This window comes from Engystomops pustulosus, unplaced genomic scaffold, assembly GCF_040894005.1.
Source record: "Engystomops pustulosus unplaced genomic scaffold, aEngPut4.maternal MAT_SCAFFOLD_200, whole genome shotgun sequence".
Taxonomy (NCBI): domain Eukaryota; kingdom Metazoa; phylum Chordata; class Amphibia; order Anura; family Leptodactylidae; genus Engystomops; species Engystomops pustulosus.
In genome coordinates this window covers 112,554-125,238 of record NW_027285080.1, presented here as the reverse complement: position 1 = coordinate 125,238, position 12,685 = coordinate 112,554, and the positions used below count along the sequence as shown (strand labels likewise).

General features: G+C 45.6%; 58 pseudogenes; all 58 read left to right on the top strand.

The window, feature by feature from the left end:
- The first annotated feature begins 123 nt into the window (after positions 1-123).
- LOC140109102 (5S ribosomal RNA) lies at positions 124-242 on the top strand (annotated as a pseudogene).
- Positions 243-682: 440 nt separating this feature from the next.
- On the top strand, positions 683-801 carry LOC140108928 (5S ribosomal RNA; annotated as a pseudogene).
- Positions 802-871: 70 nt separating this feature from the next.
- LOC140109121 (5S ribosomal RNA) lies at positions 872-990 on the top strand (annotated as a pseudogene).
- A 251-nt stretch (positions 991-1,241) lies between these two features.
- LOC140109100 (5S ribosomal RNA) lies at positions 1,242-1,360 on the top strand (annotated as a pseudogene).
- A 259-nt stretch (positions 1,361-1,619) lies between these two features.
- LOC140109409 (5S ribosomal RNA) lies at positions 1,620-1,738 on the top strand (annotated as a pseudogene).
- Positions 1,739-1,808: 70 nt separating this feature from the next.
- Positions 1,809-1,927, top strand: LOC140109393 (5S ribosomal RNA; annotated as a pseudogene).
- A 70-nt stretch (positions 1,928-1,997) lies between these two features.
- LOC140109239 (5S ribosomal RNA) lies at positions 1,998-2,116 on the top strand (annotated as a pseudogene).
- A 70-nt stretch (positions 2,117-2,186) lies between these two features.
- LOC140108983 (5S ribosomal RNA) lies at positions 2,187-2,305 on the top strand (annotated as a pseudogene).
- Positions 2,306-2,375: 70 nt separating this feature from the next.
- On the top strand, positions 2,376-2,494 carry LOC140109448 (5S ribosomal RNA; annotated as a pseudogene).
- Positions 2,495-2,564: 70 nt separating this feature from the next.
- On the top strand, positions 2,565-2,683 carry LOC140108981 (5S ribosomal RNA; annotated as a pseudogene).
- A 70-nt stretch (positions 2,684-2,753) lies between these two features.
- Positions 2,754-2,872, top strand: LOC140109275 (5S ribosomal RNA; annotated as a pseudogene).
- Positions 2,873-2,942: 70 nt separating this feature from the next.
- Positions 2,943-3,061, top strand: LOC140109132 (5S ribosomal RNA; annotated as a pseudogene).
- Positions 3,062-3,131: 70 nt separating this feature from the next.
- On the top strand, positions 3,132-3,250 carry LOC140109362 (5S ribosomal RNA; annotated as a pseudogene).
- A 70-nt stretch (positions 3,251-3,320) lies between these two features.
- LOC140109145 (5S ribosomal RNA) lies at positions 3,321-3,439 on the top strand (annotated as a pseudogene).
- A 70-nt stretch (positions 3,440-3,509) lies between these two features.
- LOC140109279 (5S ribosomal RNA) lies at positions 3,510-3,628 on the top strand (annotated as a pseudogene).
- A 70-nt stretch (positions 3,629-3,698) lies between these two features.
- Positions 3,699-3,817, top strand: LOC140109308 (5S ribosomal RNA; annotated as a pseudogene).
- A 70-nt stretch (positions 3,818-3,887) lies between these two features.
- Positions 3,888-4,006, top strand: LOC140109404 (5S ribosomal RNA; annotated as a pseudogene).
- A 70-nt stretch (positions 4,007-4,076) lies between these two features.
- LOC140109434 (5S ribosomal RNA) lies at positions 4,077-4,195 on the top strand (annotated as a pseudogene).
- A 70-nt stretch (positions 4,196-4,265) lies between these two features.
- LOC140109462 (5S ribosomal RNA) lies at positions 4,266-4,384 on the top strand (annotated as a pseudogene).
- A 70-nt stretch (positions 4,385-4,454) lies between these two features.
- LOC140108980 (5S ribosomal RNA) lies at positions 4,455-4,573 on the top strand (annotated as a pseudogene).
- Positions 4,574-4,831: 258 nt separating this feature from the next.
- Positions 4,832-4,950, top strand: LOC140109178 (5S ribosomal RNA; annotated as a pseudogene).
- Positions 4,951-5,020: 70 nt separating this feature from the next.
- LOC140109252 (5S ribosomal RNA) lies at positions 5,021-5,139 on the top strand (annotated as a pseudogene).
- Positions 5,140-5,209: 70 nt separating this feature from the next.
- LOC140109208 (5S ribosomal RNA) lies at positions 5,210-5,328 on the top strand (annotated as a pseudogene).
- A 70-nt stretch (positions 5,329-5,398) lies between these two features.
- LOC140109020 (5S ribosomal RNA) lies at positions 5,399-5,517 on the top strand (annotated as a pseudogene).
- A 251-nt stretch (positions 5,518-5,768) lies between these two features.
- LOC140108926 (5S ribosomal RNA) lies at positions 5,769-5,887 on the top strand (annotated as a pseudogene).
- Positions 5,888-5,957: 70 nt separating this feature from the next.
- On the top strand, positions 5,958-6,076 carry LOC140109120 (5S ribosomal RNA; annotated as a pseudogene).
- Positions 6,077-6,327: 251 nt separating this feature from the next.
- On the top strand, positions 6,328-6,446 carry LOC140109099 (5S ribosomal RNA; annotated as a pseudogene).
- Positions 6,447-6,516: 70 nt separating this feature from the next.
- LOC140109440 (5S ribosomal RNA) lies at positions 6,517-6,635 on the top strand (annotated as a pseudogene).
- Positions 6,636-6,705: 70 nt separating this feature from the next.
- Positions 6,706-6,824, top strand: LOC140109408 (5S ribosomal RNA; annotated as a pseudogene).
- A 70-nt stretch (positions 6,825-6,894) lies between these two features.
- On the top strand, positions 6,895-7,013 carry LOC140109392 (5S ribosomal RNA; annotated as a pseudogene).
- A 70-nt stretch (positions 7,014-7,083) lies between these two features.
- Positions 7,084-7,202, top strand: LOC140109238 (5S ribosomal RNA; annotated as a pseudogene).
- Positions 7,203-7,272: 70 nt separating this feature from the next.
- Positions 7,273-7,391, top strand: LOC140108979 (5S ribosomal RNA; annotated as a pseudogene).
- A 70-nt stretch (positions 7,392-7,461) lies between these two features.
- On the top strand, positions 7,462-7,580 carry LOC140109447 (5S ribosomal RNA; annotated as a pseudogene).
- A 70-nt stretch (positions 7,581-7,650) lies between these two features.
- Positions 7,651-7,769, top strand: LOC140108977 (5S ribosomal RNA; annotated as a pseudogene).
- A 70-nt stretch (positions 7,770-7,839) lies between these two features.
- Positions 7,840-7,958, top strand: LOC140109274 (5S ribosomal RNA; annotated as a pseudogene).
- Positions 7,959-8,028: 70 nt separating this feature from the next.
- Positions 8,029-8,147, top strand: LOC140109131 (5S ribosomal RNA; annotated as a pseudogene).
- A 70-nt stretch (positions 8,148-8,217) lies between these two features.
- LOC140109361 (5S ribosomal RNA) lies at positions 8,218-8,336 on the top strand (annotated as a pseudogene).
- A 70-nt stretch (positions 8,337-8,406) lies between these two features.
- LOC140109144 (5S ribosomal RNA) lies at positions 8,407-8,525 on the top strand (annotated as a pseudogene).
- Positions 8,526-8,595: 70 nt separating this feature from the next.
- LOC140109278 (5S ribosomal RNA) lies at positions 8,596-8,714 on the top strand (annotated as a pseudogene).
- Positions 8,715-8,784: 70 nt separating this feature from the next.
- Positions 8,785-8,903, top strand: LOC140109307 (5S ribosomal RNA; annotated as a pseudogene).
- Positions 8,904-8,973: 70 nt separating this feature from the next.
- LOC140109403 (5S ribosomal RNA) lies at positions 8,974-9,092 on the top strand (annotated as a pseudogene).
- Positions 9,093-9,162: 70 nt separating this feature from the next.
- On the top strand, positions 9,163-9,281 carry LOC140109433 (5S ribosomal RNA; annotated as a pseudogene).
- A 70-nt stretch (positions 9,282-9,351) lies between these two features.
- LOC140109461 (5S ribosomal RNA) lies at positions 9,352-9,470 on the top strand (annotated as a pseudogene).
- Positions 9,471-9,540: 70 nt separating this feature from the next.
- On the top strand, positions 9,541-9,659 carry LOC140108976 (5S ribosomal RNA; annotated as a pseudogene).
- Positions 9,660-9,729: 70 nt separating this feature from the next.
- On the top strand, positions 9,730-9,848 carry LOC140108975 (5S ribosomal RNA; annotated as a pseudogene).
- A 70-nt stretch (positions 9,849-9,918) lies between these two features.
- LOC140109401 (5S ribosomal RNA) lies at positions 9,919-10,037 on the top strand (annotated as a pseudogene).
- Positions 10,038-10,107: 70 nt separating this feature from the next.
- LOC140109431 (5S ribosomal RNA) lies at positions 10,108-10,226 on the top strand (annotated as a pseudogene).
- A 70-nt stretch (positions 10,227-10,296) lies between these two features.
- LOC140109460 (5S ribosomal RNA) lies at positions 10,297-10,415 on the top strand (annotated as a pseudogene).
- Positions 10,416-10,485: 70 nt separating this feature from the next.
- On the top strand, positions 10,486-10,604 carry LOC140108974 (5S ribosomal RNA; annotated as a pseudogene).
- A 70-nt stretch (positions 10,605-10,674) lies between these two features.
- Positions 10,675-10,793, top strand: LOC140108973 (5S ribosomal RNA; annotated as a pseudogene).
- Positions 10,794-10,863: 70 nt separating this feature from the next.
- Positions 10,864-10,982, top strand: LOC140109251 (5S ribosomal RNA; annotated as a pseudogene).
- A 70-nt stretch (positions 10,983-11,052) lies between these two features.
- Positions 11,053-11,171, top strand: LOC140109207 (5S ribosomal RNA; annotated as a pseudogene).
- A 70-nt stretch (positions 11,172-11,241) lies between these two features.
- On the top strand, positions 11,242-11,360 carry LOC140109019 (5S ribosomal RNA; annotated as a pseudogene).
- A 251-nt stretch (positions 11,361-11,611) lies between these two features.
- LOC140108925 (5S ribosomal RNA) lies at positions 11,612-11,730 on the top strand (annotated as a pseudogene).
- A 70-nt stretch (positions 11,731-11,800) lies between these two features.
- Positions 11,801-11,919, top strand: LOC140109119 (5S ribosomal RNA; annotated as a pseudogene).
- A 251-nt stretch (positions 11,920-12,170) lies between these two features.
- LOC140109377 (5S ribosomal RNA) lies at positions 12,171-12,289 on the top strand (annotated as a pseudogene).
- A 70-nt stretch (positions 12,290-12,359) lies between these two features.
- Positions 12,360-12,478, top strand: LOC140109475 (5S ribosomal RNA; annotated as a pseudogene).
- A 70-nt stretch (positions 12,479-12,548) lies between these two features.
- Positions 12,549-12,667, top strand: LOC140109406 (5S ribosomal RNA; annotated as a pseudogene).
- The last annotated feature ends 18 nt before the right edge of the window (positions 12,668-12,685 follow it).

The window sequence follows — 12,685 nt, the reverse complement described above, 5'->3', positions numbered from 1 at the left end:
CTTGGCAAGTACCAGCATGGGAGACTGGCTGGGAATCCCAAGTTCTGTTGACCTTTTTGAACCTGAAAATTGTGTTAGTTTTTCTATGAGATAGTAAAAGAAGGTTCAAATTGAACAGCTGCTGTCAACAGCCATTCTAAGCTGAATGTGCCTGCTCTCGTCAGATCGCAGCAGCAATGCAGCTTAAGGCTTGGCAAGTACCAGCATGGGAGACTGGCTGGGAATCCCAAGTTCTGTTGACCTTTTTGAACCTGAAAATTGTGTTAGTTTCTCTATGAGATAGTAAAAGAAGGTTCAAATTGAACAGCTGCTGTCAACGGCCATTCTAAGCTGAATGTGCCTGCTCTCGTCAGTTCGCAGCAGCAATGCAGCTTAAGGCTTGGCAAGTACCAGCATGGGAGACTGGCTGGGAATCCCAAGTTCCGATGACCTTTTTGAACCTGAAAATTGTGTTAGTTTCTCTATGAGATAGTAAAAGAAGGTTCAAATTGAACAGCTGCTGTTAACGGCCATTCTAAGCTGAATGTGCCTGCTCTCGTCAGATCGCAGCAGCTTAAGGCTTGGCAAGTACCAGCATGGGAGACTGGCTGGGAATCCCAAGTTCCGTTGACCTTTTTGAACCTGAAAATTGTGTTAGTTTCTCTATGAGATAGTAAAAGAAGGTTCAAATTGAACAGCTGCTATCAACGGCCATTCTAAGCTGAATGTGCCTGCTCTCGTCAGTTCGCAGCAGCAATGCAGCTTAAGGCTTGGCAAGTACCAGCATGGGAGACTGGCTGGGAATCCTAAGTTCCGTTGACCTTTTTGAACCTGAAAATTGTTAGTTTCTCTGTCAAAGATGGTAAAAGAAGGTTCAAATTGAACAGCTGCTGTCAACGGCCATTCTAAGCTGAATGTGCCTGCTCTCGTCAGATCGCAGCAGCAATGCAGCTTAAGGCTTGGCCAGTACCAGCATGGGAGACTGGCTGGGAATCCCAAGTTCTGTTGACCTTTTTGAACCTGAAAATTGTGTTAGTTTTTCTATGAGATAGTAAAAGAAGGTTCAAATTGAACAGCTGCTGTCAACGGCCATTCTAAGCTGAATGTGCCTGCTCTCGTCAGATCGCAGCAGCTTAAGGCTTGGCAAGTACCAGCATGGGAGACTGGCTGGGAATCCCAAGTTCTGTTGACCTTTTTGAACCTGAAAATTGTGTTAGTTTTTCTATGAGATAGTAAAAGAAGGTTCAAATTGAACAGCTGCTGTCAACAGCCATTCTAAGCTGAATGTGCCTGCTCTCGTCAGATCGCAGCAGCAATGCAGCTTAAGGCTTGGCAAGTACCAGCATGGGAGACTGGCTGGGAATCCCAAGTTCTGTTGACCTTTTTGAACCTGAAAATTGTGTTAGTTTCTCTATGAGATAGTAAAAGAAGGTTCAAATTGAACAGCTGCTGTCAACGGCCATTCTAAGCTGAATGTGCCTGCTCTCGTCAGTTCGCAGCAGCAATGCAGCTTAAGGCTTGGCAAGTACCAGCATGGGAGACTGGCTGGGAATCCCAAGTTCCGATGACCTTTTTGAACCTGAAAATTGTGTTAGTTTCTCTATGAGATAGTAAAAGAAGGTTCAAATTGAACAGCTGCTGTTAACGGCCATTCTAAGCTGAATGTGCCTGCTCTCGTCAGATTGCAGCAGCAATGCAGCTTAAGGCTTGGCAAGTACCAGCATGGGAGACTGGCAGGGAATCCCAAGTTCCGTTGACCTTTTTGAACCTGAAAATTGTTAGTTTCTCTGTCAAAGATGGTAAAAGAAGGTTCAAATTGAACAGCTGCTGTCAACGGCCATTCTAAGCTGAATGTGCGTGCTCTCGTCAGATCGCAGCAGCAATGCAGCTTATGGCTTGGCAAGTACCAGCATGGGAGACTGGCTGGGAATCCCAAGTTCCGTTGACCTTTTTGAACCTGAAAATTGTTAGTTTCTCTGTCAAAGATGGTAAAAGAAGGTTCAAATTGAACAGCTGCTGTCAACGGCCATTCTAAGCTGAATGTGCGTGCTCTCGTCAGATCGCAGCAGCAATGCAGCTTAAGGCTTGGCAAGTACCAGCATGGGAGACTGGCTGGGAATCCCAAGTTCCGTTGACCTTTTTGAACCTGAAAATTGTTAGTTTCTCTGTCAAAGATGGTAAAAGAAGGTTCAAATTGAACAGCTGCTGTCAACGGCCATTCTAAGCTGAATGTGCCTGCTCTCGTCAGATCGCAGCAGCAATGCAGCTTAAGGCTTGGCAAGTACCAGCATGGGAGACTGGCTGGGAATCCCAAGTTCCGTTGACCTTTTTGAACCTGAAAATTGTGTTAGTTTCTCTATGAGATAGTAAAAGAAGGTTCAAACTGAACAGCTGCTGTCAACAGCCATTCTAAGCTGAATGTGCCTGCTCTCGTCAGATCGCAGCAGCAATGCAGCTTAAGGCTTGGCAAGTACCAGCATGGGAGACTGGCTGCGAATCCCAAGTTCCGTTGACCTTTTTGAACCTGAAAATTGTGTTAGTTTCTCTATGAGATAGTAAAAGAAGGTTCAAATTGAACAGCTACTGTCAACGGCCATTCTAAGCTGAATGTGCCTGCTCTCGTCAGATCGCAGCAGCAATGCAGCTTAAGGCTTGGCAAGTACCAGCATGGGAGACTGGCTGGGAATCCCAAGTTCCGTTGACCTTTTTGAACCTGAAAATTGTTAGTTTCTCTGTCAAAGATGGTAAAAGAAGGATCAAATTGAACAGCTGCTGTCAACGGCCATTCTAAGCTGAATGTGCCTGCTCTCGTCAGATCGCAGCAGCAATGCAGCTTAAGGCTTGGCAAGTACCAGCATGGGAGACTGGCTGGGAATCCCAAGTTCCGTTCACCTTTTTGAACCTGAAAATTGTGTTAGTTTCTCTATGAGATAGTAAAAGAAGGTTCAAATTGAACAGCTGCTGTCAATGGCCATTCTAAGCTGAATGTGCCTGCTCTCGTCAGATCGCAGCAGCAATGCAGCTTAAGGCTTGGCAAGTACCAGCATGGGAGACTGGCTGGGAATCCCAAGTTCCGTTGACCTTTTTGAACCTGAAAATTGTTAGTTTCTCTGTCAAAGATGGTAAAAGAAGGTTCAAATTGAACAGCTGCTGTCAACGGCCATTCTAAGCTGAATGTGCCTGCTCTCGTCAGATCGCAGCAGCAATGCAGCTTAATGCTTGGCAAGTACCAGCATGGGAGACTGGCTGGGAATCCCAAGTTCCGTTGACCTTTTTGAACCTGAAAATTGTGTTAGTTTCTCTATGAGATAGTAAAAGAAGGTTCAAATTGAACAGCTGCTGTCAACGGCCATTCTAAGCTGAATGTGCCTGCTCTCGTCAGATCGCAGCAGCAATGCAGTTTAAGGCTTGGCAAGTACCAGCATGGGAGACTGGCTGGGAATCCCAAGTTCCGTTGACCTTTTTGAACCTGAAAATTGTGTTAGTTTCTCTATGAGATAGTAAAAGAAGGTTCAAATTGAACAGCTGCTGTCAACAGCCATTCTAAGCTGAATGTGCCTGCTCTCGTCAGATCGCAGCAGCAATGCAGCTTAAGGCTTGGCAAGTACCAGCATGGGAGACTGGCTGGGAATCCCAAGTTCCGTTGACCTTTTTGAACCTGAAAATTGTGTTAGTTTCTCTATGAGATAGTAAAAGAAGGTTCAAATTGAACAGCTGCTGTCAACGGCCATTCTAAGCTGAATGTGCCTGCTCTCGTCAGATCGCAGCAGCAATGCAGCTTAAGGCTTGGCAAGTACCAGCATGGGAGACTGGCTGGAAATCCCAAGTTCTGTTGACCTTTTTGAACCTGAAAATTGTGTTAGTTTTTCTATGAGATAGTAAAAGAAGGTTCAAATTGAACAGCTGCTGTCAACGGCCATTCTAAGCTGAATGTGCCTGCTCTTGTCAGATCGCAGCAGCAATGCAGCTTAAGGCTTGGCAAGTACCAGTATGGGACACTGGCTGGGAATCCCAAGTTCTGTTGACCTTTTTGAACCTGAAAATTGTGTTAGTTTCTCTATGAGATAGTAAAAGAAGGTTCAAATTGAAAAGCTGCTGTCAACGGCCATTCTAAGCTGAATGTGCGTGCTCTCGTCAGATTGCAGCAGCAATGCAGCTTAAGGCTTGGCAAGTACCAGTATGGGAGACTGGCTGGGAATCCCAAGTTCTGTTGACCTTTTTGAACCTGAAAACTGTGTTAGTTTCTCTATGAGATAGTAAAAGAAGGTTCAAATTGAACAGCTGCTGTCAACGGCCATTCTAAGCTGAATGTGCGTGCTCTCGTCAGATCGCAGCAGCATTGCAGCTTAAGGCTTGGCAAGTACCAGCATGGGAGACTGGCTGGGAATCCCAAGTTCCGTTGACCTTTTTGAACCTGAAAATTGTGTTAGTTTCTCTATGAGATAGTAAAAGAAGGTTCAAACTGAACAGCTGCTGTCAACGGCCATTCTAAGCTGAATGTGCCTGCTCTCGTCAGATCGCAGCAGCAATGCAGCTTAAGGCTTGGCAAGTACCAGCATGGGAGACTGGCTGGGAATCCCAAGTTCCGTTGACCTTTTTGAACCTGAAAATTGTGTTAGTTTCTCTATGAGATAGTAAAAGAAGGTTCAAACTGAACAGCTGCTGTCAACGGCCATTCTAAGCTGAATGTGCCTGCTCTCGTCAGATCGCAGCAGCAATGCAGCTTAAGGCTTGGCAAGTACCAGCATGGGAGACTGGCTGGGAATCCCAAGTTCCGTTGATATTTTTAACCTGAAAATTGTGTTAGTTTCTCTATGAGATAGTAAAAGAAGGTTCAAACTGAACAGCTGCTGTCAACGGCCATTCTAAGCTGAATGTGCCTGCTCTCGTCAGATCGCAGCATCAATGCAGCTTAAGGCTTGGCAAGTACCAGCATGGGAGACTGGCTGGGAATCCCAAGTTCCGTTGACCTTTTTGAACCTGAAAATTGTGTTAGTTTCTCTATGAGATAGTAAAAGAAGGTTCAAATTGAACAGCTGCTGTCAACGGCCATTCTAAGCTGAATGTGCCTGCTCTCGTCAGATCGCAGCAGCAATGCAGCTTAAGGCTTGGCAAGTACCAGCATGGGAGACTGGCTGGGAATCCCAAGTTCCGTTGAGCTTTTTGAACCTGAAAATTGTGTTAGTTTCTCTATGAGATAGTAAAAGAAAGTAGAAATTAGGCAGCTGCTGTCATCGGCCATTCTAAGCTGAATGTGCCTGCTCTCGTCAGATCGCAGCAGCAATGCAGCTTAAGGCTTGGCAAGTACCAGCATGGGAGACTGGCTGGGAATCCCAAGTTCCGTTGACCTTTTTGAACCTGAAAATTGTTAGTTTCTCTGTCAAAGATGGTAAAAGAAGGTTCAAATTGAACAGCTGCTGTCAACGGCCATTCTAAGCTGAATGTGCCTGCTCTCGTTAGATCGCAGCAGCAATGCAGCTTAAGGCTTGGCAAGTACCAGCATAGGAGACTGGCTGGGAATCCCAAGTTCTGTTGACCTTTTTGAACCTGAAAATTGTGTTAGTTTTTCTATGAGATAGTAAAAGAAGGTTCAAATTGAACAGCTGCTGTCAACGGCCATTCTAAGCTGAATGTGCCTGCTCTCGTCAGATCGCAGCAGCTTAAGGCTTGGCAAGTACCAGCATGGGAGACTGGCTGGGAATCCCAAGTTCCGTTGACCTTTTTGAACCTGAAAATTGTGTTAGTTTCTCTATGAGATAGTAAAAGAAGGTTCAAATTGAACAGCTGCTATCAACGGCCATTCTAAGCTGAATGTGCCTGCTCTCGTCAGTTCGCAGCAGCAATGCAGCTTAAGGCTTGGCAAGTACCAGCATGGGAGACTGGCTGGGAATCCTAAGTTCCGTTGACCTTTTTGAACCTGAAAATTGTTAGTTTCTCTGTCAAAGATGGTAAAAGAAGGTTCAAATTGAACAGCTGCTGTCAACGGCCATTCTAAGCTGAATGTGCCTGCTCTCGTCAGATCGCAGCAGCAATGCAGCTTAAGGCTTGGCCAGTACCAGCATGGGAGACTGGCTGGGAATCCCAAGTTCTGTTGACCTTTTTGAACCTGAAAATTGTGTTAGTTTTTCTATGAGATAGTAAAAGAAGGTTCAAATTGAACAGCTGCTGTCAACGGCCATTCTAAGCTGAATGTGCCTGCTCTCGTCAGATCGCAGAAGCTTAAGGCTTGGCAAGTACCAGCATGGGAGACTGGCTGGGAATCCCAAGTTCTGTTGACCTTTTTGAACCTGAAAATTGTGTTAGTTTTTCTATGAGATAGTAAAAGAAGGTTCAAATTGAACAGCTGCTGTCAACAGCCATTCTAAGCTGAATGTGCCTGCTCTCGTCAGATCGCAGCAGCAATGCAGCTTAAGGCTTGGCAAGTACCAGCATGGGAGACTGGCTGGGAATCCCAAGTTCTGTTGACCTTTTTGAACCTGAAAATTGTGTTAGTTTCTCTATGAGATAGTAAAAGAAGGTTCAAATTGAACAGCTGCTGTCAACGGCCATTCTAAGCTGAATGTGCCTGCTCTCGTCAGTTCGCAGCAGCAATGCAGCTTAAGGCTTGGCAAGTACCAGCATGGGAGACTGGCTGGGAATCCCAAGTTCCGATGACCTTTTTGAACCTGAAAATTGTGTTAGTTTCTCTATGAGATAGTAAAAGAAGGTTCAAATTGAACAGCTGCTGTTAACGGCCATTCTAAGCTGAATGTGCCTGCTCTCGTCAGATTGCAGCAGCAATGCAGCTTAAGGCTTGGCAAGTACCAGCATGGGAGACTGGCAGGGAATCCCAAGTTCCGTTGACCTTTTTGAACCTGAAAATTGTTAGTTTCTCTGTCAAAGATGGTAAAAGAAGGTTCAAATTGAACAGCTGCTGTCAACGGCCATTCTAAGCTGAATGTGCGTGCTCTCGTCAGATCGCAGCAGCAATGCAGCTTATGGCTTGGCAAGTACCAGCATGGGAGACTGGCTGGGAATCCCAAGTTCCGTTGACCTTTTTGAACCTGAAAATTGTTAGTTTCTCTGTCAAAGATGGTAAAAGAAGGTTCAAATTGAACAGCTGCTGTCAACGGCCATTCTAAGCTGAATGTGCGTGCTCTCGTCAGATCGCAGCAGCAATGCAGCTTAAGGCTTGGCAAGTACCAGCATGGGAGACTGGCTGGGAATCCCAAGTTCCGTTGACCTTTTTGAACCTGAAAATTGTTAGTTTCTCTGTCAAAGATGGTAAAAGAAGGTTCAAATTGAACAGCTGCTGTCAACGGCCATTCTAAGCTGAATGTGCCTGCTCTCGTCAGATCGCAGCAGCAATGCAGCTTAAGGCTTGGCAAGTACCAGCATGGGAGACTGGCTGGGAATCCCAAGTTCCGTTGACCTTTTTGAACCTGAAAATTGTGTTAGTTTCTCTATGAGATAGTAAAAGAAGGTTCAAACTGAACAGCTGCTGTCAACAGCCATTCTAAGCTGAATGTGCCTGCTCTCGTCAGATCGCAGCAGCAATGCAGCTTAAGGCTTGGCAAGTACCAGCATGGGAGACTGGCTGCGAATCCCAAGTTCCGTTGACCTTTTTGAACCTGAAAATTGTGTTAGTTTCTCTATGAGATAGTAAAAGAAGGTTCAAATTGAACAGCTACTGTCAACGGCCATTCTAAGCTGAATGTGCCTGCTCTCGTCAGATCGCAGCAGCAATGCAGCTTAAGGCTTGGCAAGTACCAGCATGGGAGACTGGCTGGGAATCCCAAGTTCCGTTGACCTTTTTGAACCTGAAAATTGTTAGTTTCTCTGTCAAAGATGGTAAAAGAAGGATCAAATTGAACAGCTGCTGTCAACGGCCATTCTAAGCTGAATGTGCCTGCTCTCGTCAGATCGCAGCAGCAATGCAGCTTAAGGCTTGGCAAGTACCAGCATGGGAGACTGGCTGGGAATCCCAAGTTCCGTTCACCTTTTTGAACCTGAAAATTGTGTTAGTTTCTCTATGAGATAGTAAAAGAAGGTTCAAATTGAACAGCTGCTGTCAATGGCCATTCTAAGCTGAATGTGCCTGCTCTCGTCAGATCGCAGCAGCAATGCAGCTTAAGGCTTGGCAAGTACCAGCATGGGAGACTGGCTGGGAATCCCAAGTTCCGTTGACCTTTTTGAACCTGAAAATTGTTAGTTTCTCTGTCAAAGATGGTAAAAGAAGGTTCAAATTGAACAGCTGCTGTCAACGGCCATTCTAAGCTGAATGTGCCTGCTCTCGTCAGATCGCAGCAGCAATGCAGCTTAATGCTTGGCAAGTACCAGCATGGGAGACTGGCTGGGAATCCCAAGTTCCGTTGACCTTTTTGAACCTGAAAATTGTGTTAGTTTCTCTATGAGATAGTAAAAGAAGAATCAAACTGAACAGCTGCTGTCAACGGCCATTCTAAGCTGAATGTGCCTGCTCTCGTCAGATCGCAGCAGCAATGCAGTTTAAGGCTTGGCAAGTACCAGCATGGGAGACTGGCTGGGAATCCCAAGTTCCGTTGACCTTTTTGAACCTGAAAATTGTGTTAGTTTCTCTATGAGATAGTAAAAGAAGGTTCAAATTGAACAGCTGCTGTCAACAGCCATTCTAAGCTGAATGTGCCTGCTCTCGTCAGATCGCAGCAGCAATGCAGCTTAAGGCTTGGCAAGTACCAGCATGGGAGACTGGCTGGGAATCCCAAGTTCCGTTGACCTTTTTGAACCTGAAAATTGTGTTAGTTTCTCTATGAGATAGTAAAAGAAGGTTCAAATTGAACAGCTGCTGTCAACGGCCATTCTAAGCTGAATGTGCCTGCTCTCGTCAGATCGCAGCAGCAATGCAGCTTAAGGCTTGGCAAGTACCAGCATGGGAGACTGGCTGGAAATCCCAAGTTCTGTTGACCTTTTTGAACCTGAAAATTGTGTTAGTTTTTCTATGAGATAGTAAAAGAAGGTTCAAATTGAACAGCTGCTGTCAACGGCCATTCTAAGCTGAATGTGCCTGCTCTTGTCAGATCGCAGCAGCAATGCAGCTTAAGGCTTGGCAAGTACCAGTATGGGACACTGGCTGGGAATCCCAAGTTCTGTTGACCTTTTTGAACCTGAAAATTGTGTTAGTTTCTCTATGAGATAGTAAAAGAAGGTTCAAATTGAAAAGCTGCTGTCAACGGCCATTCTAAGCTGAATGTGCGTGCTCTCGTCAGATTGCAGCAGCAATGCAGCTTAAGGCTTGGCAAGTACCAGTATGGGAGACTGGCTGGGAATCCCAAGTTCTGTTGACCTTTTTGAACCTGAAAACTGTGTTAGTTTCTCTATGAGATAGTAAAAGAAGGTTCAAATTGAACAGCTGCTGTCAACGGCCATTCTAAGCTGAATGTGCGTGCTCTCGTCAGATCGCAGCAGCATTGCAGCTTAAGGCTTGGCAAGTACCAGCATGGGAGACTGGCTGGGAATCCCAAGTTCCGTTGACCTTTTTGAACCTGAAAATTGTGTTAGTTTCTCTATGAGATAGTAAAAGAAGGTTCAAACTGAACAGCTGCTGTCAACGGCCATTCTAAGCTGAATGTGCCTGCTCTCGTCAGATCGCAGCAGCAATGCAGCTTAAGGCTTGGCAAGTACCAGCATGGGAGACTGGCTGGGAATCCCAAGTTCCGTTGACCTTTTTGAACCTGAAAATTGTGTTAGTTTCTCTATGAGATAGTAAAAGAAGGTTCAAACTGAACAGCTGCTGTCAACGGCCATTCTAAGCTGAATGTGCCTGCTCTCGTCAGATCGCAGCAGCAATGCAGCTTAAGGCTTGGCAAGTACCAGCATGGGAGACTGGCTGGGAATCCCAAGTTCCGTTGACCTTTTTGAACCTGAAAATTGTGTTAGTTTCTCTATGAGATAGTAAAAGAAGGTTCAAATTGAACAGCTGCTGTCAACGGCCATTCTAAGCTGAATGTGCCTGCTCTTGTCAGATCGCAGCAGCAATGCAGCTTAAGGCTTGGCAAGTACCAGTATGGGACACTGGCTGGGAATCCCAAGTTCTGTTGACCTTTTTGAACCTGAAAATTGTGTTAGTTTCTCTATGAGATAGTAAAAGAAGGTTCAAATTGAAAAGCTGCTGTCAACGGCCATTCTAAGCTGAATGTGCGTGCTCTCGTCAGATTGCAGCAGCAATGCAGCTTAAGGCTTGGCAAGTACCAGTATGGGAGACTGGCTGGGAATCCCAAGTTCTGTTGACCTTTTTGAACCTGAAAACTGTGTTAGTTTCTCTATGAGATAGTAAAAGAAGGTTCAAATTGAACAGCTGCTGTCAACGGCCATTCTAAGCTGAATGTGCGTGCTCTCGTCAGATCGCAGCAGCATTGCAGCTTAAGGCTTGGCAAGTACCAGCATGGGAGACTGGCTGGGAATCCCAAGTTCCGTTGACCTTTTTGAACCTGAAAATTGTGTTAGTTTCTCTATGAGATAGTAAAAGAAGGTTCAAACTGAACAGCTGCTGTCAACGGCCATTCTAAGCTGAATGTGCCTGCTCTCGTCAGATCGCAGCAGCAATGCAGCTTAAGGCTTGGCAAGTACCAGCATGGGAGACTGGCTGGGAATCCCAAGTTCCGTTGACCTTTTTGAACCTGAAAATTGTGTTAGTTTCTCTATGAGATAGTAAAAGAAGGTTCAAACTGAACAGCTGCTGTCAACGGCCATTCTAAGCTGAATGTGCCTGCTCTCGTCAGATCGCAGCAGCAATGCAGCTTAAGGCTTGGCAAGTACCAGCATGGGAGACTGGCTGGGAATCCCAAGTTCCGTTGACCTTTTTGAACCTGAAAATTGTGTTAGTTTCTCTATGAGATAGTAAAAGAAGGTTCAAATTGAACAGCTGCTGTCAACGGCCATTCTAAGCTGAATGTGCCTGCTCTCGTCAGATCGCAGCAGCAATGCAGCTTAAGGCTTGGCAAGTACCAGCATGGGAGACTGGCTGGGAATCCCAAGTTCCGTTGAGCTTTTTGAACCTGAAAATTGTGTTAGTTTCTCTATGAGATAGTAAAAGAAAGTAGAAATTAGGCAGCTGCTGTCATCGGCCATTCTAAGCTGAATGTGCCTGCTCTCGTCAGATCGCAGCAGCAATGCAGCTTAAGGCTTGGCAAGTACCAGCATGGGAGACTGGCTGGGAATCCCAAGTTCCGTTGACCTTTTTGAACCTGAAAATTGTTAGTTTCTCTGTCAAAGATGGTAAAAGAAGGTTCAAATTGAACAGCTGCTGTCAACGGCCATTCTAAGCTGAATGTGCCTGCTCTCGTTAGATCGCAGCAGCAATGCAGCTTAAGGCTTGGCAAGTACCAGCATAGGAGACTGGCTGGGAATCCCAAGTTCTGTTGACCTTTTTGAACCTGAAAATTGTGTTAGTTTTTCTATGAGATAGTAAAAGAAGGTTCAAATTGAACAGCTGCTGTCAACGGCCATTCTAAGCTGAATGTGCCTGCTCTCGTCAGATCGCAGCAGCTTAAGGCTTGGCAAGTACCAGCATGGGAGACTGGCTGGGAATCCCAAGTTCCGTTGACCTTTTTGAACCTGAAAATTGTGTTAGTTTCTCTATGAGATAGTAAAAGAAGGTTCAAATTGAACAGCTGCTATCAACGGCCATTCTAAGCTGAATGTGCCTGCTCTCGTCAGTTCGCAGCAGCAATGCAGCTTAAGGCTTGGCAAGTACCAGCATGGGAGACTGGCTGGGAATCCTAAGTTCCGTTGACCTTTTTGAACCTGAAAATTGTTAGTTTCTCTGTCAAAGATGGTAAAAGAAGGTTCAAATTGAACAGCTGCTGTCAACGGCCATTCTAAGCTGAATGTGCCTGCTCTCGTCAGATCGCAGCAGCAATGCAGCTTAAGGCTTGGCCAGTACCAGCATGGGAGACTGGCTGGGAATCCCAAGTTCTGTTGACCTTTTTGAACCTGAAAATTGTGTTAGTTTTTCTATGAGATAGTAAAAGAAGGTTCAAATTGAACAGCTGCTGTCAACGGCCATTCTAAGCTGAATGTGCCTGCTCTCGTCAGATCGCAGCAGCTTAAGGCTTGGCAAGTACCAGCATGGGAGACTGGCTGGGAATCCCAAGTTCTGTTGACCTTTTTGAACCTGAAAATTGTGTTAGTTTTTCTATGAGATAGTAAAAGAAGGTTCAAATTGAACAGCTGCTGTCAACAGCCATTCTAAGCTGAATGTGCCTGCTCTCGTCAGATCGCAGCAGCAATGCAGCTTAAGGCTTGGCAAGTACCAGCATGGGAGACTGGCTGGGAATCCCAAATTCTGTTGACCTTTTTGAACCTGAAAATTGTGTTAGTTTCTCTATGAGATAGTAAAAGAAGGTTCAAATTGAACAGCTGCTGTCAACGGCCATTCTAAGCTGAATGTGCCTGCTCTCGTCAGTTCGCAGCAGCAATGCAGCTTAAGGCTTGACAAGTACCAGCATGGGAGACTGGCTGGGAATCCCAAGTTCCGATGACCTTTTTGAACCTGAAAATTGTGTTAGTTTCTCTATGAGATAGTAAAAGAAGGTTCAAATTGAACAGCTGCTGTTAACGGCCATTCTAAGCTGAATGTGCCTGCTCTCGTCAGATTGCAGCAGCAATGCAGCTTAAGGCTTGGCAAGTACCAGCATGGGAGACTGGCAGGGAATCCCAAGTTCCGTTGACCTTTTTGAACCTGAAAATT